Source organism: Natator depressus, chromosome 13 (assembly GCF_965152275.1).
Source record: "Natator depressus isolate rNatDep1 chromosome 13, rNatDep2.hap1, whole genome shotgun sequence".
NCBI classification, from domain to species: domain Eukaryota; kingdom Metazoa; phylum Chordata; order Testudines; family Cheloniidae; genus Natator; species Natator depressus.
The window spans coordinates 24127312-24152410 of NC_134246.1; positions in this window are offsets into that span (position 1 = coordinate 24127312).

Sequence of the window (25099 nt, forward strand, 5' to 3'; positions counted from 1 at the left end):
ACATGGAAAACAAGATACATTCCCTTGTGTATATACCACCAGGCAGTTTATTTACAGTGTTTCACTCCACCATCTTCTACATACTAGTGCAGTCACAGTATTTACAATGTCTTCCAGATTTACTACCCCTTCTCCAGTGTTGGGGGGAGAAACGGTGTCTCATCCCAGAGAACTCCCTTTTGTAAAGCCCTACTGGCCTTTCTCTCTCTTCTGCTTCTTCCCCCACCCCCTCTTGCATTTCCTTCCTGTGCTCTTCCATCCAGTCTCCTTGTTACATGGCTAATTAGCTCATTAGCTGCTCAGCCCCAATCCACTGGGTAATCAGGAGTTCCTTTCTTTAATAGACCCTTCCTGGGACGGCCTAGTTGGTTAAACAGTGACCAGAGTGCTGGTTGTATTGCTGATTCTCAGCCCTCTGTCACAAGCTCTAACTCTCCATTGGACTGTGCCCTGGGGCTAAGCGAGGAACTGCTGTTTTACCTTAACTATAGCTGCTTAAGCCACTGTACCTATGGCATTTTCAACCTTTCCTTTTTCTGTCAGCTCCAGTGAAGTGCCCATTCACTTCACTCATGTGTCTGAGTGCTCATGGGAACCCAGCAGAGCAATGGCCTATAGGTCTAATGGCTGGAAAGCCTCCAGTGCTTGCCCCTCTCATGATATACCAGACATGATACTAAAACTGTTACGAGGTTTGATGTACCAAAGTGCTGAGCAGCTGTAATAGTTACAATAGTGAACGATAAGTCAGGGAGTCTGTGGTGGATTGAAGAAAAAAGTGCACAAATAATTCTGAATAATGAAGAAATCTGAGAATTAAGTGATCTGTTCACAGACAATTCATGAACAGGATGAAAGATGAAATTAATCATACAAATTATTCATTGCAAATTACTCATTCAATTCTACACCCCTCTCCTTTGGAAAATTGTGGTCTTTAATCACCACAAGTGGTCAGGACATCAGCTGGAATATTGCCCCTCTGCTGAAGGAAGAGTGCCACCTACTGGATTGCCATCATCATGTACTGACCAGCATCAGCATGGCTCTACTGTTTAGATCTAAGATGATAATGACAGCTCAAGGTGTTATGGCCCAAAGACAGGTGATGGCCTCTCGCAGATTGCAGTACAGATCCATATTGGGGCAGAGACCCTTGCTTTCTAAATTCCTGGTAGAGAAGGTAGTCGTCATGGCAGGAATGTGATGTTAGTTGCTGCTGCTTACATCTCTGGTTTCTCTGCTACTGCTTAATCTGATGGGTGCATGCAGAATCGATTCATATCTCAACCCTGGGACCATTAGGTTAGCCCACCTCTGCAGCAAGGAAAGAAGGGATTAGTTCAAAGACAAGGTCTCTGCCATTTGGGTGAAATATTAACACAATTTGCAGGAGGCAACCTCACTGAATCACTCATGCAGCTGATTCTCTTAGACAGGATGTAGGGCTGTAACTGTGGCAAGATAAATGCAGAGCATCCATCATTCCCATTAATAGATGGCAGTGCTGTGTAGATACATCGTGTGGTCTGGCTTTAATTACTTTTTAAGGAGGTCCCTATATGTTCCCTTTCAGCAAAGGGTGAAACGGAGAATTGAGATTAGAGCTCTAAACTGACACATTGAAACTGCCCATGGCAACTTTTGTTTACAGATTTTTCCAACAAACACTTATAGTCCAAGAAATAATTGGGAAGATTCATTGGAATGGCTTCTACCTACAAAAATCTGAGATCTTGCGTAAACTCTTTTTAGTCTTGGGGACGAGCAGTTTTTTGTCTCCCTAAAGGGGCCTTGAGAATGCCCAATATTCTCTCGAGACCCTAAACCACAGATGCACTCAAGAATGAATGCACAGCCATAACTACCAGCCCTTAAGTGGCCAGAAGTAGTCACTGTTGAGCAATGTAAAAAACAAACAAATGTATAATATTATTCACCCTTATAGAGCTCTTTATATTTTTAAAGTGCTGTACACTAAATGATTTTTTTTAGTACAAAGACCTTGAATCTCTTCTTACTCTGTTTTATGCTGGCATATCCCAAATGACCGTGATGGGTTTAGTTTCTGGTATAACTGAATGGGGAATCAGGCCTTGGATTCTTTTGCCACTGTAAGGCTTCACAGTAATCTTGACTTGCCTGACTGCCCCACACATGACCCGTTTCTGCCTTCATATATCAGTACAATTCCCATTGAGAGGTAATTGTTTGTGGAGGATTGGGCCCAATGTATACAAGTGTTATATGTAATAACAAAACTAATTAGTCAAACGAGAGTGAATTTATGCAGCTACTACCTAGGAAAACGTTCTGGATAGGACAAGGAATGTGAGTAGATGAATAAAAAACTATGCACACATAGGGCAAGGCCCCTGGCATATAAGGAAAAGAATACAGGAATTCCTGCAAGGCCTACTCTGCTCTCAAGTCTAAAGAGAAGATTGGGGTCAAATCTAAGTTTCTATCTGTAGTACTTACACAGTCACTATTAGTACAGTATCTGATGGCCTCAGAGTCTTCAATATATTTATCCTCCTATCCCCCGCATGAAGTAAGGAAGCGCTGTCATCTGCATTTTCAGATAAGGAACTGAGGCACAGAGAGACCAAAGGCCAGGTTCACAAAGAGCATTTTGGCCTTGCACTGCCTAACTCCTCGGTGTCCTGTTGCCCAGTGGAATTAACAGCTCTGAGTTAGGCACCCAGGCTACCCATGTATTGTGTGGAGAGAATTATAGACGTACACACTACAGCTGGAGCCCAGGTTCTGAAACACGGTGAGGGGGATGGGTCTCAAAGCCTGGGCTCCAGCCTGAGCTGGAACATCTACATGTTATTTTTAGCTCCGTAGTATGAGTCCCACAAGTCCAAGTCAGTTGACCTGGGCTCTGAGACTCGCAGTCACTTTTTCTTTATTTTGCAGGGTAGATGTACCCTTTAGCACCTAAGAAGTCGGATTCTCAGAATCTAGAAAGCTGAGTGCCAATGCTAGCCAGGAATGAAATGCAGAGGAAAAGGGTAGGAATTAGGGCCCAGAGCCATAAAGGTGCTTAGGAACCTAACTGCCACTGATCTGGGTGTTAGGTGACAGGCTAGAGGTGGTGCTTACCGCAGATTGGGATTCTCACCCGCAAACCCTTTCCTGGAGTTAGGTGCCAAAGCCAGGTCAGGCCTTTCTTTCAGAGAGAGAGAGAGAGAGAGAGAGAGAGAGTGAGTGGGCGCCCTACCACGCCCCATGACAATCAATTGGTTTGGGCACTCATGTATCCAAAAGAAGACCTGTTTTCAAGTCCCTGCTTTGCCTGACTTGGAGCAGAGACTTGAACCCAGATTGCCAATATTCCAGGTGAGTGCCCTAACTAGAGCTGGCCAAAAATTTAAAATGCACTTTCTGGGACTGAGACTATCCACAAATTCAGGTTGGATTTGGTGAAAAAACACCTGAAAACAAACCTTTTGGAAATTATGAAAAGGTTTGTTCTGAAAACATTGAAACACATAATTTTGTTTCAAATCAACATCTTCTAAATTAAATATCAGCTTCAAATTGACATTCAAAGTGTTTCATTTGAGCTGAACAAAATAGCGTCAGTATTTTATTTTGACAAGGGCAACCAGAAAAAAAACAGCTTTACTTCAAAACTAAGCACATTTTTGTTCTGATGAGGGAGGGGGCGGAGAGGGGTTCAGCCGCTGAACCAAAAACCGATTATTTGCTCAGCTTTAGCCCTAATCACCAGACTATTGTGTATTCTGGGTCACTCCTTCCTCAATCACTCCTGCTTGAAGCTGTTCTACTTCCTATAATAATATTCATTTGGGGGGGAGAGAAAGCGAATGCAATTTTATAACCTGGTGGTTACGGAACTCACCTGGGATATGGCATAGTGAGATTCATTTCCTTGCTCCAATGAACAGTTAATTCTTTATACAAAGTGGAACACACTATTCTGAGCTCCACCCACCCCATAATGTAAAGGGCTTTGTGTTAAAGGTTTCCGTCTTGCCACATCTCTTAGCGTAACACCAAAGGTTATGAAAAGTGAAAAATAAAATTGGAAGTCACCTTTATTGTTTTACTCTTCATGGTGTCTATTTGCTTTTCATTCAGTTTGTTCATTGGAAATAGGTTTCTTCTGGTCAGTTTCACTTTCTGGTTCTTATGCGTTAGCCCAGTATTCTAAAATTGGGTTCCAAATCACAATGGAGAATTTTTACATCCAAACATACACAAATAAATATGAAAACTTTTCTATTGCTCTTAGGGTCTGGAAAATCATTTACAAACTGTATATTTGTGGGCTAAATAAAGTAGCCAATAGCTCATTTATATTTTCTTTTCTCCTTGAATATCTAGGTGTGAGACAGTTGGCACGGTGTGCAGTCACGGGGCTAATTTCTGGTCTCACTTAAATCCATGGGAGTTTTGGCATAGATTTTAGTGGAGCCGGGATTTGGCCTACTTTCGTTCTGTAAACTTCAGGCTTTCTGTGATGTTTGTTCAGTGCAGCTTTGGTGTACGGTCAGGGCTGCTCAGCACTACTGTAATACAAGTAATAACAATAAGAATAATGTCCATAGTATAAATGAACAAGTGGGACCAATTTGTTCCCTGATTTGCACTCTATGGGATACTGTAGGCTTTAGCTGTATTTAAATTTGCACTGGAAAGTGTAAATACTCAGGTTTGTATCTGCAGTTCAATCATGGGCACAAACTGCCTCTGACATTCATTGTAGAGCGATGAGAATATGATGTTTGAGAGTATGTTCCAGACTGTTGCCTCTGTATATCGAGGGTGAAATCCTTGCTCTTTTGGAGCCAATGGCAAAACTCTAGTTGACTTCAGTGAGGCCAGGATTTCAGCAGTCTCCAATCCCAATTAAGTTGCAAATTATACAATTTGTTGAGGTAATATAAGCTGCTGGGAGGCATGTAGCATCAGGCGCTGTGATGCGTATGTGAGTGCATGACACACAAGCTGTGATCTCTGATCTTTAAGAAGGCAGAAAACTATCTAAGTCTTTATGAATGGAAGTGTAGTTTGTTCTGCCATGTTCTGGCCTACTTTAACTGCTGGGCATTGCAAGTTAGGACTATCCTGCCACGTGGAGGAAGCTTGCATGGCACCTGTCAACTTCAGTGCTCTAACCAGCACAACTCATCATGCATTTGCATGAACACTGAAATCCAACCCAAAATGAGCATGATCTTTACAAAGGGGTCATTAAAATTCCTTTCTTCTCCCTATCATTAAACAAATGCTAAGAGAAGCAGACTTCATACCTGGAAAAAGTGGCATGTTAATGGAGATGCACCCAGCATAATTACTGTCATCCATCATCATCTGCCCCTCCGATGTTGACAATGTGCAGCTCAATATTTAAATAAGCCATTTCTCTTCAGAAGCTGAGAGATTAGACGCAGTCAAATTTCTCAGTCTAGCCAACAAATGATACAAATCCACAGATTAAAAAGGATTTGCTGGAGTGAATTAGATCTGCTGCTGCATTGTGCCTTATAAAAAATTCTTTGCTCCCTAGACCATTGCTTGGGGCTATTAGAGAGAGAGAGAATTCTTTCTTAATGGAGGGAAGCAAAATAAAATGAGTTCCCCTTTTACTCAATATTGTTGATTTACTTTAAAGGTGTAGTTGATGGGAAATATGTGGCTTTCCCAAACCCCATTAGATACCTACTGTATGTTCCTCTGCAAACAATAGATTTGAAATGAAGCTGACAAAGTTATAAGGCTGAGCACAGTTACCTCTGTTTTGCTTCAGCATTAGCTTTTCAGAAGACTGGCCAGGTTATGTTAAGTGGAAGGAAAACGTTCACTGAAGTAGTTTTTAATCTGGATTCACATTTGTATACAGCTCTTTCCCCATTTTAGCTTTTTCTGGGTTCTCAGTGAACCATAGGAGGCACTTCCAGAGTAAATAGAAAAGATTGCAGACACATCAAGAAATGGTCACGTCGGTGCTACTTCGGCAGCTGTAGGAAAGTGTTGGTTGGTTTGTTTGTCCTGCACTGTGACCGATGAAAGGTACATGAACGAGAGCACTGGAGGCTGAAGTTCTCTGAACACAGAACAGGTTCAAAATTGGCAATAACAGTGCAAGTGGTGCCCCACCAGTATGGACACAGGGAGGGGTTGGATCCCCTCAGCATTTTTAATGTGTGGGCCTAGTGCTATTAATATGACTAGGCTGGAGCCTGAGCAGAAGTTCTGTTCATGGCCTTTCCCAAGGCATGATTCTGCAAAAGAGCATCCAGAATTAAAGTATGTGATTTGGCCAGAATTATTCAGCTTATCTATATTGTCCACAGAGTCTATTTCCACCAGTGCTCTGCTTTCTTGTGAATATTCATAATGCTTCCTGTAGAACAGGGGTGGGCAAACTTTTTGGGCCGAGGGTCACATCTGGGTGGGGAAATTGCATGCAGGGTCGGGTCAGGGGGTTGAGGTATGGAAGGGAGTGCGGGGTTGTGGGAGGGGGTACAGGAACGGGCTCAGGGCAAGGGATTGGAGCAGAGGAGGGGTGCAGGGTGTATGAGGGAGCTCAGAGAAGGGGGTTGGGGTGCAGGGTGCAGCAGGGGGTGTGGCAGGGGGCTGGGGTGCACGGGGTGTGGGGTGCAGCAGGGGGCTCAGGGCAGGGGGTTGGGGTGCAGGAGGGGTGCGAGGTGCAGGCAGGGAGTTGGGGTGTAGGAGGGGTTCGGGCTCCGACCTGGCGGCACTTACTTACAGCAGCTCCGGGGTGGCAGCGGCATGCACTGGGGCCAGGGCAGGCTCCCTGCATGCCTGCCCTGGCCCCATGCCGCACTGCTCCAGGAAGCGGCTGGAACCATGTCCCTGCGTGGCCCCTGGAGGAGGGGGGCCACAGGGCTCCACATGTTGCCCTTGCCATGCCTCCAGGTACCTCCCCTGAAGCTCCCATTGGCCGCGGTTCCCCATTCCCGGCTAATGGGAGCTGCGGGGGGTGGTGTCTGGAGCCAAGGGCAACGCACGGAGCCCTCTGCCCCCCACAACCCCAGGGCCCCAGGGATGTGGTGCCGGCCGCTTCTGAGAGTGGCGCGGGGCCTGCGGCACCACGGGGGGCAATCCCTGGGGCCAGATCCAGCCCGCGGGCCGTAGTTTGCCCACCCCACTGTAGAATCTGCACTTGGGGACTTCTTAAAAGAACACTGTTCATGGTCACTACGTCCAAAACGTGTCCTGTTTTAGTTCTCTTTAGTACCTTACATGCCTAATTAAATGATTAAGAAATATAAATAATAATGCAATAAGAACTTAGCAAATTTATATTGGGCCCAATTCTGGTCTGAATTATCCTCCATGTACTTCCAATGACTTTAGTGGAGTCGTTTCACCTGCATGCTGGTGTACCTTAGACTCGATTTTGACCCATTATATGCACTGTTTTATATAATAGAATTAGAACTGAAGGAGAGTAAAACTAGGAGATAGGGAATGGAGAAAAGTTAGATTTTCTTTTTCCAGCTGAAGTCTGTAAAAAAGACAGTCAATGAGGCATGCACACACAGAGAGGCTGTTCCAGATGGCAGGTGCTGAAGACGGTTTCTCACGCCAACACTGGCTACAGTACAGAAAGGGAGGAGGCAAATGCTAATTCCAAGGGCTACAGCCTGGAATCTGAGTGCAAAGTCTCTTTTAAATATCCCCTCCTGGAACGTATGCTCCTCTCTGATATGCTGACATATTCCCTTGAGAAGCAGTCGTTGCTTCTTCAAACCAGGACTGCCTATGCAGCCTCACGCAGGAGCCAGATATTCTAATGTTCATTTATTGAAGATTCAACACTGCTTTAAAGCTTTAAATTGAAAGAAAGCCTGCCTGCTTCCCCACATCCCTGTTTGGCTTAGCACAGCCTCCTAAAGCACATCCCACTGTGTATAAACAGCAAACTACAGTTGAGACTAAAGATATTACCCCCTCTGCCCAGTGATGGCAGCCATCTTGCTAAAAAGAGACCTCCAGCAATATAGAAAAAGCTGGTAGTCAGAGGTTGTAAATTACTTCTCCTTGTGATTTGTTCATAAACACAAAGATGTGAACAAGTGAAATCAATCAATGCAACTAAATCCTTTAATCGTTCTGAAAATATCTAATAGAAATTTATCTGTTCTGTAACTGTTTTGCTGTGATTGGTATAAACCCTCATGTTTCGTGGCATGAGGCAACCTCTAATTAATGAGGAATAGGAAAACTTTCCCTGTGGGCAGGTTATACCATAACTGCCTACTATAGTTTCGTGCACCTTTTCCTGCGGCAACTGTCACAGGCGGGATCCTGGACTAAATCACCCACTGGTCTGATAACATTATAGCACGTCTCGTGTTCTTGTATGCAGGTACGCCATTATATTCTACTGGACACTCTGGCAGGCCTGCTTCTATGTATGTATTTGCTTCTCTTGGTAGAACAAGTGGCACTGATCCTTTACCTTGCCAGGTAAATGCCTGCGTGTTTGGAGCTACTGGTCAAGTGTCTTATTCCTGAAGCTACAGGCACATGGTTAGCTACCGGTATTGCCTATGTGACCACTGAAGTATTGCCAAACCCCCGAGCATTCAAAGATCATGAGATTGGCTTGAAAAATGAGGAGATTTTAAAAAAAAATAATTAATGCTGGGTTCTTTGCTTTCTGAGCCTTTGGACTACATTTGCTTCACATTTTTACCCTTTTTTCTGCAACAATGAGAGTTAGTTACTTTTATTTTAACATGAAGGTGAGATTCTTATGCAATCCTTTGATTCCAGGATCTGGGTCTTTAAGAAAAACACCAACTGCTGTAAGATTTGCAACAAAATTGTGAGAGTTGGTAACTCTGTCACTAAATTATCAGTTCTTCAGTGAGTCAGCCACTTTTCCAGTGGAATTAAGCCTAGATCATTTAGGGATGCATTGTAGTTGGCATATGTTTGAGTATGACAAGCTGTGGGGTGAATGCAAGCAACTATTTTTGTGTCCCCCTGCCCTTCCATGGCAGATTGCTCACTGTTGTTGCCGGCACCCAGTGCCGAGAGGCTGAACAACAGCTTGAGTTGGTTCACTACCCAGTGTGCTACACCCAATAATCACAACGGGGTGGAGAAGCAGAAAAGTTTATTTGAAGCTTCAAAAAGGTACAGGGAGATTTGAATCTCAAATCCTGTACACAGAGCAGGAAGTTACACAGGCTTTTATACATCCTTTCTTCAGCATACTTATCCAATAGCAAGCTGCCCTAAGTATCCATATAGCCAGCCAATCCAGTTCCCAGCTAGTTCCCTGGTTCTCTGTATCATTTGCTAACTATACATAAAGCTGCTTTATTCAGCATTGTTCTTCCATATCTGCCCTGTGTGGCCTTGCTTAGTTTCAGGCAGTCTGACTCTGCAACATATTGTTGCAGATTCTCAGCATAACTGCTGTGTGTGCCTCCAGGCGTGGGGGCCAAGGACACTTGGGCCTAGTACGCAGAGCTGCTGCGAGTGCCTCCAGGTGGGAGGGGGGCCAAGGACACCTGGTGCGAGGGGGCTTCATTGACACTCGTGGTCTTCCATCCCCTCGAGTTATCTAGTGGCCATGCCCCAGTGTCCCCAACACTGTTAATGCTTCCACAGTCACCAGCCACCCAAAAGGAGGGGTGAGGAGGAACTGGATAGTGAAATCATAGCTCCACCCAAACCTCCTGTTCCTGGCTAGGAGAACAGGTCAACCACAGAGGAGAGTGCATGGTGCAGCCGGTGGGCACCCTCACGAGGCAGCCCTGGGAACTCTGGGAAGCATTTTGTCTCCTTGAGGCACAGTGCCTTTTGGAGCTCCCTCTAAAGTGAGGCAACTCCATGCCATCCTCAACGCAGGCCGGTGCCTAACAGCCACAAATGAACATTGTTGTCATGCCAGTCAAATGCCAGAAGAGAATGTGATTAGACAGTAAACATTTTGTCACAGCATTAAATGTTAACATTCATCTTCTGCTATTATTAAATCAAGCTGGAGACCAGTTTCCATCCCTGGCACTGTGCTCCCCCACAACTGTTAGGAGTCATGTGTTACTATTATTGTTGTTTTATTTTGCAAGATGGCTGCCACCAGCAGTAGGCTTCAGGAGGCCAATGAGGATGAATTTCCACCTTAAAGCATGTCAGAGAATGTAGGGGCCGCTGGTGCACACTTTGAGGATTCTTTGCTTAGGAAAATGGCAACTTTTTCATTTTCAATAACGGGGAATGGTAACGAATGTGCACACAGAAATAAATAAATCATTTCCATATGCTCTGTGCCCTACAGCCTCAGTCTTTAATATTATTATTTCAAAGCCTCACATGACAAGCTGAACAGGATCATGCTATAAGGTATGCAAAAAGCTGTTTGTTTAAAGGCCATATAATTATTGCTATTGATGAACAGTTCTTTCAGCAGCAGTTCTGGTTCTTGCAGGTTAAAGAAGGCTTTGCAAATAGACCATCAGCCATTCACAATTAACTCAGTTATTGATGGCACTCCATAAATGTTTAAAAACACTGAAGGAGAAGTAATAAGTAGTTGATTTGTTTTCTTGACTGCAGCTGCTGCAGGCTTGTGCTTCTTTGTGTACAATTCTTTATTCCACTTAGAACCAGTGGATATATCTGTTTTTATTTTTTCCTAAACTAGACTAATTAGATATCATCTGTGTTTACTTGGGGTGAAGGGGAACGGATTGCAGCTCGTCACTGATAAAAAGCCAGCAGGTCAGTACTGAACATCGATTCTTAGCTTCTGCATGGACTTCAGTCCCAAGTCAAGTTCCACCCCCGGAAAGTTGGGGTTACTGTTCAACAACAGCATGCCCCAGCATATGATTTTTTAAAAGCACTTTAGCACAGAAGTTTATATCATCTCCTTGAAATCTGTCTGCAGGATCGTTCCTACCCGCTGTGCTTAATTTCAGCATCTAGAATAATAATTAAGAGAAACTGTTTGCTCTTTCATTTGTGGGCTACACAGCACCAATTCTAATTAAATAGCACAGATGTATTATCCTCCCTTAATATAAGATCTCTTGGCCCTTTGTATGTGTCTGTCTTATGTGCGCATTTATCCCTCTCGTCCCTATGGTATCTGAATGCAATAGCTTTCACAAACTGATCCAAGTTTCCAGACCTTAAAGGTGAGTGCACTGACCCACTGCTCACATCTAGCTTTCTTTTTCGGTGCCCATTGCAAATGTTTCACAGGACATACATTACAACTTTGACCATGGATTTGGAAAGATGCAAAAATAACTGCGTGGTCAACAAGAAATATAATTTTGGTGCCGTAGGAGCAGCAGGCAATACCACTACATCACTCACAATTTTAAAAATAGCCGTCCTTGCACCTGGTCCTTTTTCCCTTGCGGCAATAGTTTTCAGACTCTTCTAATCACTCGGTTTTCTTGAGTGTTGGCTGGCAGGGGCGTCAGCTACCATAACAAATAGGCCTTTCAGTGAAATATATCTCCTCCAACAGACAGGATTTGTCAGAAATAATAAGAAAAAATGTTTGCTAGATTTCTCCTCAAAGTTACAGGATGTTGATTGCAGTGGTGTTGTTTTATACCTAGCCTCCCCTTCCCCTGTGCCCCAAGGAATTGAAGACCCTGCACACCTTTTATCAGAAGCAAAGAAAATGAATAAAATGCAGGTAATAAATGCTATATAGTTTTGTAATAAACACATTCACATGCATATATGAAGAACTGTCAGGGTGGTTAAGCACTGGAATAAATTGCCTAGGGAGGTTGTGGAGTCTCCATCACTGAAGATTTTTAAGAGCAGGTTAGACAAACACTTGCCAGGGATGGTCTAGATAATACTTAGTCCTGCCCTGACTGCAGGGGACTGGACTAGGTGACCTCTCAAGGTCCCTTCCAGTCCTATAATTCTATTTGATTAAATTCTCCTTTGACTTACCTGTTGTACAAGCCCACTGAAAACAAGGTGACTGCATGAGATGTGTACCAGCACACAATTTGGCCCATGCATTGTGTACGCCCACAGTCACACACACACACACACACTAGAGATGGGCCTAAAAAAATTCCAAGATCCAAACACCCTAAACTTTGGGAAAGTTTGGACCAGGAACCGAATCCTGAGCAGAATGAGGCCACCGGTGACTGAAGGAGGTTTTGTTGGCAAAGGTTGCTGCAGTGGATAGTAATTTTTTTTTCCATGGAAGAAATCAACAGTTATTTGTATTTGTGGGGAAAAGGGAGATGGTGGAGCATGGAAGGGGGATTGGGGAAGTGGAGACTCTCTTAAAAACTGCTTATTAATTTTTTTTTCTCACAAATACTACGTGTTAGACATTTGTCTATGAAAACCCGTAGTGGGAATCAAGGGCATCTCCACTGAAGTCCACAGAGCTACAATGGTGTAAAACGGGTGTGAGTGAGATGAGAATCATATCGCCTATGTGCCAGTCACTGTGCCCCACATCTTGCCGCAAGACTAGCATGCTACATTCCCATCCTATCTTGGATAGCATTTATCAGAATACCACAATTATCTATTTAATGTAAAAGGATAAAAAAAAACCTTTAGCTTTCCTCTCTGTGAGAAGTAGAGGCATTCCCAAAGAAGGTATGTGATCCTATAAATTACAATAACAAAGCTGATCTCAGATATGAATGTCTGTCATGTGTAAACTGAATCTTGAAGTCAACACCAAGCTTCTATATAATTTTTCTGGTATATATTGACATGTAATTTTCCTGCCCAGGGAGCCTGTTGTCTTTGTTAGTATAAATGTTGAAAATGCTTAATAAAAGGGAGAATTTCAAAAGTGCCCGGCAGGTTTCGAAGCACAAATCCCCACTCATTTTTCAATGGAGTTTTTGTTCCATAGGGCCTTTTGAAAGTCTCTCCCTAAAAACAATTTAAAAACCCTCCATCTATAAAGACATAATTTCAACAATGATAAACAGACAGTGCTTCCCTCAGACAGCTCCTCATTCTGGGTTTCCCGTGGCTGTATCCCATTCCAAGCCCTCTCTCCAAAATTTTTGTTCTTTCCTCAATGGTGCTTGGCACTATTTTGGGGGCAGATAAGTCTAATATGGTTGGGCTTATGCCATGAGGAGTACTATAAGCAATGGAGTTAAGGGCAAAATACTCTCTGAAAGAACTTGGTCTGCTATTGCTACAGGATCTGAGTGCCTCGCAATCATTAGTGGACTTTATCCCCCACGACTGCTGAAAAGTATCATTCCCATATTACAGATGGGGAGCTGAAGCACATGATAAATTAGATGACTTTTCTAAGTCACAGAAGTTTATGGCTGGGCTGGGAATTGAACTTGTGTCCATCCAGTGCCTGGTCTATTTATACAATCCATCCTTTCCCCTAGTGACCAAACAGCAAAGATGGGAATATTCCCAAATGTGCTCCGGGACCTGAGGCTCCAAACAACCTTCTTACCTTCTTTCACGTTGGGGGGGAGGGATAGCTCAGTGGTTTGAGCATTGGCCTGCTAAACCCAGGCTTGTGAGTTCAATCCTTGAGGGGGCCATTTAGGGATCAGGGGCAAAAATTGGGGATTGGTCCTGCTTTGAGCAGGGGTTTGGACTAGATGACCTCCTGAGGTTCCTTCCAATCCTGATATTTTATGATTCTACATCATGTAAACTGTAATTCATGTGTAATCCAAACAACTTTAAGTCATTTCTCTGTGGTAGCACTAAGCCAAGCCAGGTAAAAGAAACTGAGAATAAATAAAGCGTATTGCCTGAATAGCAAAACACCTTGAGCCAAATACTTCAATTTGCCCCTTGCTTGAGCTAGTGGTAATGGGTAGAGGTATAGTAGAGGTATCTCCTATAACTTAAATCATTTCACTTCAAAGCAGAAAAATCTTATACTTCTCCTTTAGGGGGAAAATGCAGCTTCTTTTCTTTTCTTTTCTTTTCTTTTCTTTTCTTTTCTTTTCTTTTCTTTTCTAGTTTTAATCTGTGTTTTCTTTCTTTTCTGCCCCTTCTTGACTTTCCTAGCCACTTAGCTACATTAAATAGTCTGTATCAATGCCTTCAATTCAATTCCCCTGGGATGCATTTGGCCCATTATTTTAAGTACCCTCTTTCTTTCTTGGTATCTGCTGTAGTGTGTGTGCTATTAAAAAAAAAAGCCTTCATTAGAGTAAAAGGTGGCTGATCTAGTCAGCACAGGCCTTTGTATGTGACCGTGGAAAGGAACATGGTGAGAGTTAATGGTGGACTCCAGGGGACTTCACTGTACCAATGATAATTGAAATAAGCAGGCCTCAGTGGCCTGAACTAATTTGGTGGAGCTATATTCCTCCTCCTTTTGTATTATACTTTCGCTAGTTTAGCACTCCCCGCATCCCCACTGTCAGGAAGAGGCACTTACAGCTGCTCTCATCTCCCTAATAACAGCACTTCATAGAGTTAATGTTGGACTCTATGGGACTGAAGAAGTAATGTAGCACTGAGCATGTCAGCCACAGAACTTGCCATCTGCCTGGGGAATTTCACCTCTGTTTAGATTCAGCGGAATCTCCCAAGGTGAAATTCCATTTAGGTTAGTGCAGTTCCACTCTAACAATTATAGTTATGTGTTGAGCACTTTCTTTTATTTCTGTTGGTTCAGTTTCTGTTCTATATAACAAGACACATTCCACTTTTCACCCCTGCCGCGGTGACCGCAATTGCAGAATGAGGAAGGAAATTGAGATTTAAATTGGGAAACTTTGGTTATAGTAAAGTCCTCTAAAACTTTAGCACTGCCTACATCTCTTAAGACTCTGGCTAGAAGTCTCAGAAAATGCTGACGAGACAATTAGAGTGTCATATTCTGCGGGCACTTACATTGGTGTAACTCTAGAATAACCCCATTAATGACAATAGATTTATTCTGTTTTTGTAGCATTGCAACTGACAGCAGAATCTGGTCCAGTCTCGGTAAATTAGTACTGGCGTCAATGGCCAAATAAATAAGAAAGTATCAGCAGAAGGGGAAATAGTGACCTCTAAGTACCAAGTAAAATACAGCTAATCAGAGAATCCATGCATGAAACAGTCCTATTGTCCTCACTGGTTTAACTATTGACTTCTATGGAGCTACTCCTAATTTACATGGATATGAGATCAGAATTGGGCACACTGGGTCTACCAGGAGAACAAGTCGGATTCCGTGGCTGATTCAAACCTCAGCTTGCTGGAGAGGATGATCAAAAAAGGTGCCAATTGTCTTAGAGTTTTTCTGATGCTGACACTTGCTTGTGAGGAACAGGATGGAGACCACTGCTATATTGGGGTGCAGATAGGATCACTGAGAGGCATGTTGGGTTCCCAGATAGGTCACTGCTTTGTTAAAGATAATCGGGAAGAGACATGGAGTCAGCACTGCTTTCACCGGGGGTACGGCAATTTGGAGCCCTACAAAATGAGGCCTCCATGACTCCATCCCCATGCCATGATCCTGCTCCTCACCTGAAGTAGCTATATTGTGAATGCTCCTCACTTCCCAGTGAGGTGAGACAATGGCCTGGGGCCTACTTCTTCCTTCCCCTCAGGAGTGGAAGCTAGACCTCTCTCTCTGCTCAAGGACAGCATAAAAAGCAGGGAGAACTTCCCATATTTATTCCAGGAGCCAGAATGTATCTGGACCCGCTGCACTCTTCTGCTACACACACAGACACCTCTTGGGGTTGTACTGGTGGGGTACCTGGAGCAGTTTGTCTTGGAGTTAACCCCCTGTGGAGATTAATATTGCTCTACACTGAATCTCGTTGCTGTTGATCCTTCATTCCATCTGCAGTGCTGCCACCTCCTTTTACCATTCAGTTGGGATCAGAGGAATAGCAACGGTGATAACTTAAGCAATGGGAGAAAGGAAGGAAGGAAGGTAGGTACAAAAAGCCCTTAGTAATTCACCATACTCTAGATAGTTCCCAGCCATACTTGAGGTGCACTAGGGAAAAAAATAAAACTTGCGGGTGTGCCTGTGAACTTCCCCACCTGCTGTAAAATGTAGTCCACACAATGTGTAGAGTAAAAATTTATCCCTTCCTGGGGTTTCATTTGATTAACAAAGACATTAACAATATACCATTACGTTCAGCTCAAAACCTGTCTCTAGGTTTGGCTTCTCATGAAGTTCCTCCCTCAGGACTGCTCAGTCCATGCTCTAGATCCTGTTTATCTAGCCACTCCTACCTAGGCACAGAAGGATTAGATTTTTATGGATAAATGTTGGGAAACATTGATGTCACCATACACAGACAAACAAAATCAAAACAATTGAAAGTACAGATAAGCAAAGTATGAAAAACACAGCTTGAGAACTTAGAGTGAACTTTTATTTAAGGATAATTACTTTGTATTCTTCTTCTTCACACGGTGCACAGTCAACCTGTGGAACTCCTTGCCTGAGGAGGCTGTGAAGGCTAGGACTATAACAAGGTTTAAAAGAGAACTAGATAAATTCATGGAGGTTAAGTCCATTAATGGCTATTAGCAAGGATGGGTAAGGAATGGTGTCCCTAGCCTCTGTTTGTCAGAGGGTGGAGATGGATGACAGGAGAGAGATCACTTGATCATTACCTGTTAGGTTCACTCCCTCCGGGGCACCTGGCGTTGGCCACTGTCAGCAGACAGGATACTGGGCTGGATGGACCTTTGGTCTGACCCAGTATGGCCATTCTTATGTTCTTATATTGTGACATGTGATGTTGACAATTTATGTTATAAAGCTTCAACTTTTTTAATCTCTACATCTACTGCCATTAAATAATTGTTGTCTTATTCCCCTCCCACCATTATCTGACTCCACATAATTTCCCACAATTGTGAACATTTAAATAGATAAAAATAAAAAAGCTTAAAATAAATATCAATATTATCAATTGAAATTATATTAAACTTCTAATTCTGCCAAGCCTATTTATATTCAGGAGGGCTAATAAATCACTTTACTCAACAAGTCAGCCGCACACATTTAACTCTGGATTTTTTTCAGGCAAACACTGACAGCCTGGTACAGAGTGCAAGAAGTAAACCCATTCGCTTTGGCCCTGCTAAGGGACTGGCACGATCTCAGACCTTGCACTCTTCACTTGCAAGAATCCCAGGTCTCTAGTGCTGAAGATAACATTAGAAACCGCGTATAGAAGCTCAGCTCTCATAAATCTCTGACCCAGTTGTGGGTGCTGAGCATTTGAAAATCTGGCCCTCAGTGCTTGAAAAGCTGAGCCTTTAAGTGTGTAATTTCCATCATTTGAGTCTGAAATTAATTGCTGCTGCATTCATGTGACCCGGTTAATTGTGGCTGCAAAACTGCACTCACAAAATAGAAAAGCCTTTTTAAATAACATGCCCTATAAATCTAAAATGTATCACACAGAGTATTACTTAATGTGAAAGATAAAGGACCAAATTTCCAGCAGACTTTTTAATTGCATTTGAAAAGTTTGCAAGCCTATCTTGCATGTGAAAAACTAGTGGTTGTGTGTGAAAATACTGATGCATCAACATTTATATATGTACATTCCTACTTTGCATGCCCAAATGCACAAAACAGATGGTTTGCAGTTTTTGCAAAAGCAGGTTAGGAAGGGCTGCTGAAAATGTGGTGCAATAGGCGTGTTTATTGCTTCCATCTATATTTCTGTTGCACTGAGGGGGCAGGTATTGATCAAATAGTTGCTGCTGAGATGCTGCACATATGCAATTACCTTCCCCTACAGCTTCAAGTTCAATGTAGGTTTGGACCACGGGTCGCGACTTTTAAATATAATTGCTTTCTTCTGTGGTGTGTTTTGTAAAGGTTCATCCAGAAAGGTGCAGTTCCTAATCTAAGCCAGTTTCTAAATCCCTGGTTCAGCAGTTCATCCTTATTCATCAAAACAAGTTGACTGGAGCAGGGTTTAAGCATCTACCCAACTGCTTTGCTAAACAGACAGGTTCCCCCTGCCGAATGAAACTTTATTTATGGGAACAGAAAAGATTTACTGATTTAAAAATGACGTCCACTATAAATAAAAAAAGAGTACATTCCTCCCTTTCTGAAAGAAAGAACTCTTGAAAGAAAGAGCTCCAGGAAAATGCAGTCATTGTCTAGGGATGCAGAGTGATGTTTTCAATTTCTGTACTTGGTGTTTCCCTGGGGTGTAGTGTAAGTGATACTGTTGCTGTCCATGGCCCCAGCAAAGTGGTGTGAAAGCTGAAAGAAGGCTGAGTTAGAAGGCTGAGTTATACTGAAGATTTCATAGCATAATAATTGTTAAAGAGGGAACATACCAGATATAAAAATGATTCCGCATTTGATCTCAGGTAGCAACTGCTCAGTAATTGATAGACTTAATTTGATGTGTAAATGCTTTGCTACATATAGAAATATGTTGTCTGATTCTTTTTTCACTTTTGCTGGTGTAAATCAGTAGTAAACTCTTGAAACCAATGGAGATGTAAGTGTGAGGAGAATCAGGCCCATGGTGTATTAGCCAGTAGTTGTGAATATTTCCATTGTCTTAACTAATCTATATTTTTAAGTAACTAAAATGATCAGCTGTACTTCTGCTTTAAAAATTCCCCTCTCAGCAGCAACAATATGGCCCGTTAGTCATTCCATTAGCCCATATCGCCTTTCCAAAAAGATGTGATAGAATGTTCACACAATGAAGCTATCATGTTGTCTGAGCATCCTTCAGAGTTAATATACAACAATATGACTATCGCTTTGTGCCTAATGTTTCATAAAAATGCTGTATATAATGCTATCTTCGTGGCTTCCTATTTCCTTTAATGAAAGTTTGCAGGATTTTTGCTTCCAAATGGTTACTCTACCAATCATGAAAAAAATTATCCGGAAAGCTATTGCAAATGCTCAATAATTGTATATAGGGAGGAGGGAAGTGAGCTTTCCTTTGCCTATAGTACTCAAAAGCTCTAACATAATGAATGTGTTATCAACTGCAGTAATCGTCAGGTCTCTTTTTGTAATTACATATTATCTCAGTGTTTATGTTCAGCATTTCTGCCACCCCTGCCTCCAGCGTGTGAATGTGCGGGGGAGGCCAGGCTTTGGGCAGCCATAGTAAACCCATTGAGCCATTGACTTCATTGGAATTGCCCCAGGATGAATTTGCACAGATTTTTTTTTTAATTCAGTGCCTATATTTTCCTAGTGAAATATAGCCACACATGGAAAGTGACATGTACAAATTTCTTGTGCCAACAGACAAAGACTATATGTGTGCATTGAATTACCTCTGTGCACATGCCATTATTTCTTGTACATTCAAATGTTTTGCAGACACGAGCTTTTTGTGTGATGTGTATTGCAAGGGCAAGTTAGGTACTATTTTCTGAAAATTAGGCTCAAGCAGGGCTTGAGTTTTAACTATTTCTAGACCTGGCCTCCCTTTTTGCCTTTGCAATTTTGTGGGCTTGAATAATTGAGGCTTTGCAATTATTTATACCCACCATTTTTCTGATTTGGACATCTAGCCACCTGGCTTTGCCCATAGATAGCAAGTAGGTAGACATATAAGTGGTTGCTCAGAATTTTCTGGGTGCATGAAGGAGGGGTTTGAAAATCCATGCCATTATGTTTAGCCTTTTGTTTTTAGGCAATACAATAATTTTCAAGACTAGCATGGCCCTTTGTTTATATTCCTTTAAGGGGACACATGGATCCTGTGTAATCCCCTCTGTATCTCTCACAGAGCAAAGCAAACTAGAGATTTTTCCTCCCTCTTATATTTCACGTATCATTAGGTATTCTGTTACGATATTATTTAAGGTCTGATGGAAACCTATGCTTAACATGTCACATAAATCATATGACAGGAGGCGGGTTGTGTTCATAGGTACATATGGTGCCCAATTCTTTTCTCTCACGCAGTTTTACATCAATGTAACTCCACTGGGAATATTCCTGTTTTACACCATTGTAATTGGACGCCATTCGGCAAAGCATGGAAGCATGTGCTTAACATGAAGCACGGGCATCAAACTATCGTTATCCAGGAAAGAAAGTAAGCACATGCTTAATTTTAAGTGCATGTGCTTTAATCCTATGCAGAATAAGGATGGAGTTCGGCAGATGCTTAAGTGCTTTTCTGAATCGGGGCCAAAATGAGAGTAGAATCAGGAATAGGGTGTCCTGGAACATTCCCTCTCAGTGACAACAGTGTCATATTTGCACTTCCCCTGGAAATTCTCCAACCACATCTCATTTCAATCAGTGGAGAAAGGAGCATCAGAGTTATGGGTTTGGGGGTGGGGGTTATTAAATCCCCGTCATTGTCTTTTTGAAAACACCCTACCTTTGATCACCTTTCCAAAATGGCTTGGCCTCCAAACTCCAAGTGTATAATGACTTGTCTTTGCTGAAGAGTTCTGTCTTTTCGTGCTTTGTGGGGAGTTGGAGATGGACTTGCAACGATATAAAGACTTCGTGATAAGATGTACATACCCCACATAAGGCTAAGGGCAGGTCTACACTTAAAATTGCAGCGGCGCATTGCTTTAGCGCTTCAGTGAAGATGCTCTGACGCCAGCAGGAGAGCTTGTCCCATCAGCATAGTTAATCCACCTCCACAAGAGGCGGTAGCTATGTCCATGGGAGAAGCGCTCCTGTTGACATAGCCCTGTCTATATTGGGGGTTAGGTCAGTATAACTGCATTGCTCAAAGGTGTGCATTTTTCACACCCCTGTGCGACGTCATTATACCAATGTAAGTTTATAGTGTAGATCTGGCCTAAGAAAGGAAGGGGCTATAAATAGAAGGCTGATTTAAAAAAACAAAAAGGACATTCTCTTTTATTCTGCAAAGAGAAATTGGGAAACTGACTGTCCTAATTACAAAGAGCAGGAAACTCCCTAGTTCTCACATCTGTCAATGCACTTTATTTGAGACCGATAGCATCCCTGGTTTTCCAGTCCCAAGCTTCTATGCAGCTTGGTCAAGTCACCTCAATTCTGCACTGCATCACCTGCAATGATTCTAATCCTGAGTTCTCACTCAGCTCTGTCAAAGCACCTCACTGCTGACAAGCCACACCCATTACTCTTTCAACAGGAGGTGCAGAACTTTTCTCAGCTACAGAAAAGCTTGAGGTCCCGATTCTTCTCTCAGATCTGCAATCAAATACGTATCCCCTAGCAGACATGTCAGCCTCGCCTAATATAATCGGAAGGGTAAGTGCAGCAGCAGATCCTACTGTTGTAATTGATATATGCCAAAGAGAAGACTCCAGTCTGTTTTATGTGCAATTTCTAGTGTGCAAAATTCAGTTGTTCGCGCTGGCTACTATGTGCCGCTTCAGTGAACCAACGCAGCTGGAGGGCACCCGTGAATCTGGCCCTCTGTTTTTAAATGCAACATATCCTCCATGAAATTGAACTTGCTTCTCTGAACCCTCTGCCTCATTTATCTTAAACTGGATGCTTAAACATTGCAGACATTCAGTGGCTCTTTCTTTCTTTCTTTCTTTCTTTCTTTCTTTCTTTCTTTCTTTCTTTCTTTCTTTCTTTCTTTCTTTCTTTCTTTCTTTCTTTCTTTCTTTCAGATGCTAGGGGTTGTGCCCTTGTTTCAGATCATCAGGGTAATCACTTAAGCAAGTTTGTGCTATATTTAAAAATGGGGAACAAAACCTGAGAAGTGCTAAACCCATGCAACTCCTGTTAATTTATGGATTGTTTATAAGAGAAGCAGATGAGAAGGTGTATGGGGGCAGAGAGCAGCACTGTCATTTGGGGAGCCCAGGTACCTTATGAAAAACTGAGTATTCAGTGGGGTGAGGTTCCTGATATCGAATGTAATGAGGAGTGAGGGTGGGGATGCCTTGGCTTGATCATATCTGAGGATAAACATCCTTGCTGATCCTTTCTTAGCCCTGAAAGCAGTCTCTGATATGTCAGATTTATGCTACACATGATTAGGTCTGAAATGGACAGGAAGCTTTATTGCGAAGCACTGGCATGGTCTTGGAAAGTAAATTGATAAAGACGAGTTGTTCATTGTCAAGTCGGGTGTTCTTAATTTATAGAAACATTGAGAGCTCCATTACTCAGGTCCGCCTACCCCTACTCTGCACGGATCCCCCTGCCAATTTATACTTTATTTATGGCAGTACAAAGGATTTACTGGCTCAAAAAATGAGACATCCACTATATATATATATATATATAATTCCTCCACTTCTGAGGTCTGGCAGAGCTTCTCTTTAAAGGGCAATCTCCACGAAAATGCAGACCATTGTCTGGAGACGCAGAGCGATGTTTTCAATTTTGGTATGAGGTGCCTCTCTTGGGTGTACTGAAATTGATGCTCTTGCTGCCAACAGGTGCCATGTGAAAGCTGAAAGAAGGATTCATTACATTTAAGATTTCATAGGCCTCTGGTTCTTAAAATGGGGACATACTGGGTATTAAAATGATTCCAGCCTTGATCCCCTGCTTGCTACTGGATAACATGTTCGATTGAGGGCCTGATTCTAATCTTCCACACTGCACCTTGGTGCAGTTCCCACTTTTGAGTACAAAGAGACTGCCCAGCTCCCCTTGATATGGAGCGCACAAACTTCAGCACAAAGCTGGGTCTTCCAGCTCTGCAAAACCCCCGCAGACTCATAGGCAGTATATTCTGTGGTGGGCTGGAGGTGAGGATGGGTTGGGCTGAAGGAGGGGTCGGTCATAGGGATTGTGTCAGGGCTAGGAGTAGGCTGGGGTGGACCTGTGCCTTGATGATTCTTTGCTACTGCAAGCCCGAGAGTAGCTATGGCAGGATAAGGCACAAGTCAGAGCAGCCTCAGAGCTTGCCTGCACCTAGGACCCCAGCAGCAGGTCAGGAGGAGCGCAAATAGCCTCTTCTCTGTCCTTGTGCTGCTGCAAAGATAAACGTGACCCACTAAATTTAATTAAGTTACTCTAGATTTATAGCAGTGGAGCTGAGAGCAGAATATAGACCATGTGCCTAAGCTGCAGCCACAAAATGTGTGTTACCATGCAGTCAAATAATTGGAGGTGTCAAATACACACGATACAAATGGTTAAGCCAGGTATACTTGCCCATTCTACCGGCACTGCATGTACAGAGCAGCTGTCTTCCAAAGATCTCAGTCTGCCAGAGTCCAGATTTGATGAATGTCAGGACATTCTGCAGAATGCCCTCTTTTCCTGGCTTTTTGGGGAGGGAGTTGAGTGGGGAGTGGGTTCTAAGGGTTGATAGGCTGGGGTGGCGGCTTTATTGGCACTGAACCATCCTGCAACAAGTTTTGTCTAATGGTTGTTTCAAATTTTGTACATGAGCTAACATTCTTGTGATTAACTCATGGTCAAAATCTAAATAACATGCTTAACAAAGGAGGGAGGGCAAGTAGGATTATTCTCATTTTAAACCCATGGGGTAAAATCCTACCCTCTTGGAAGTCAATGGGAGAATTCCAGTTGACCTCCACAGGGCCAGGATTTTACTTAGAAAAACTCAGGCAATGAAGGCCTAAATTCTGATACCCTTATCCTGAGCAGTGCCTTACTCTGTGTGAAGTCCTGTTTGGAATCAGGTGCTAGTCAGCATGAACAAGGGTATTAAAATCTGTCCCTAAAGTTCCCTGGGAGTCAGCTTTACTGTTTGGAACAGAACTCTGGCCTCTCGCTTCCCAGTCCCTTTCTCAAGGAATGGGTAATTCTGCTTCCCAAGTACTCCTTGACACATACACATTCAGTGGGGGAGTTTATTTTAAAAAGGAGCCCCAAATATCTCCCCTCTTCCTCTCCCCAGCCTCGTTCACTCCAGGGTAGACACTTCAGAGGCACTTACAAGAAGAGACTGTCCATGGTTGCTTTGTTTTTCATTATTACGAGTTATGTTTAATTGGTCATGGTAATTTTTCCTGCTCACATGTCAGTTTCCATTAATCCTGGACTGGAACACCCTGCCTGACACCCTGTATCTGCTCCCTTTCTCCTTCATGTCGCAGAGTATGCTTCATCAAAATGCAGTGCAAATGCTTTCTTGGTTAGTTTGTTGTTGCACTAAATTTAATCAAAGATTCTTTTTTTTTAAACTACCCAGAAGTGTTTGCTTATAAGGCATTAAGAGCCAAATTCTGCCTCTTTGGCTCACAAGAGTAGTCCAATTGAAGAAGAGGGGCTTTAGCAGGGTTTAGCACTAGGTGCCTGCATATTAAAACTAGCTGAACAGTTCTAATAACCTTCTGGTTCTGGCAGGATGCTGTGAGATTGCTCGGTGCTGACCAGATGCATTGAAGGAAGATATATGATTGCTGTGCTGTTGAGAAGCAGTGTTATCTAGTGTTTAATACAGAGAAATGAATTCAGCACTCATAGGTTCTGGCCTTGGCTCTGCCCCTCACTTACTATGTGACCTTGGACAAACTACTTAACCTTTCTGTGCCTTGGTTTCTCCTGTATAAATAAATGTATTCGTGTGCTGGGAGGGTTAATTAGCCAGTATGTGCAAAGTGCTTTGAAATGCTCAAGTGAAAAGCATTAGAGCAATGTATCCTATTGTATCACTGGTCATGCCATGTGAGCCATGGAGTTTCTTTAGCTAAAGGGGATGAGCCACTGCTTTTGAATGCTACGGTCCTTGATGCAAGTCCCGGTACAAGGCTGGATTCCTTGAGTGAACATGTCAGGTTCTGGATTACAATGACGGTTCGGATTGAGAACCCTGACCTCTTTGTGCATGGGTGCTCCTCTGTAATTCATTCCCCAGGGCTCCTCTTTAAACAAAGATATTCCTTACACGTCCCCAAAAACCACATCTTCTGGAAAGCACGTGTTGTGTGCCTTCAGATACGATCGTAAGCCTGGGATAACACCATGAGCGTTTGGGAAGATACTGTTGTTTGAACTCCGCTGCCAAGCTCTCTTCACAGCTCCAGGGCTGACTTGTTCTCCTTTGCCGTAGCTTTCATATTTCAAAGGAGGACTCATTCCACTTTCTGTATTGTGGACAAACAAGTGCCATTCTCCTAATGCTCTGATTTCACAGACCACATAGCAAATACCTCAGGCTGCTGACTTTTATTTTCCCTGACAGGTGCTCCACCCCTAGGCCCAACCCCTGTGCCA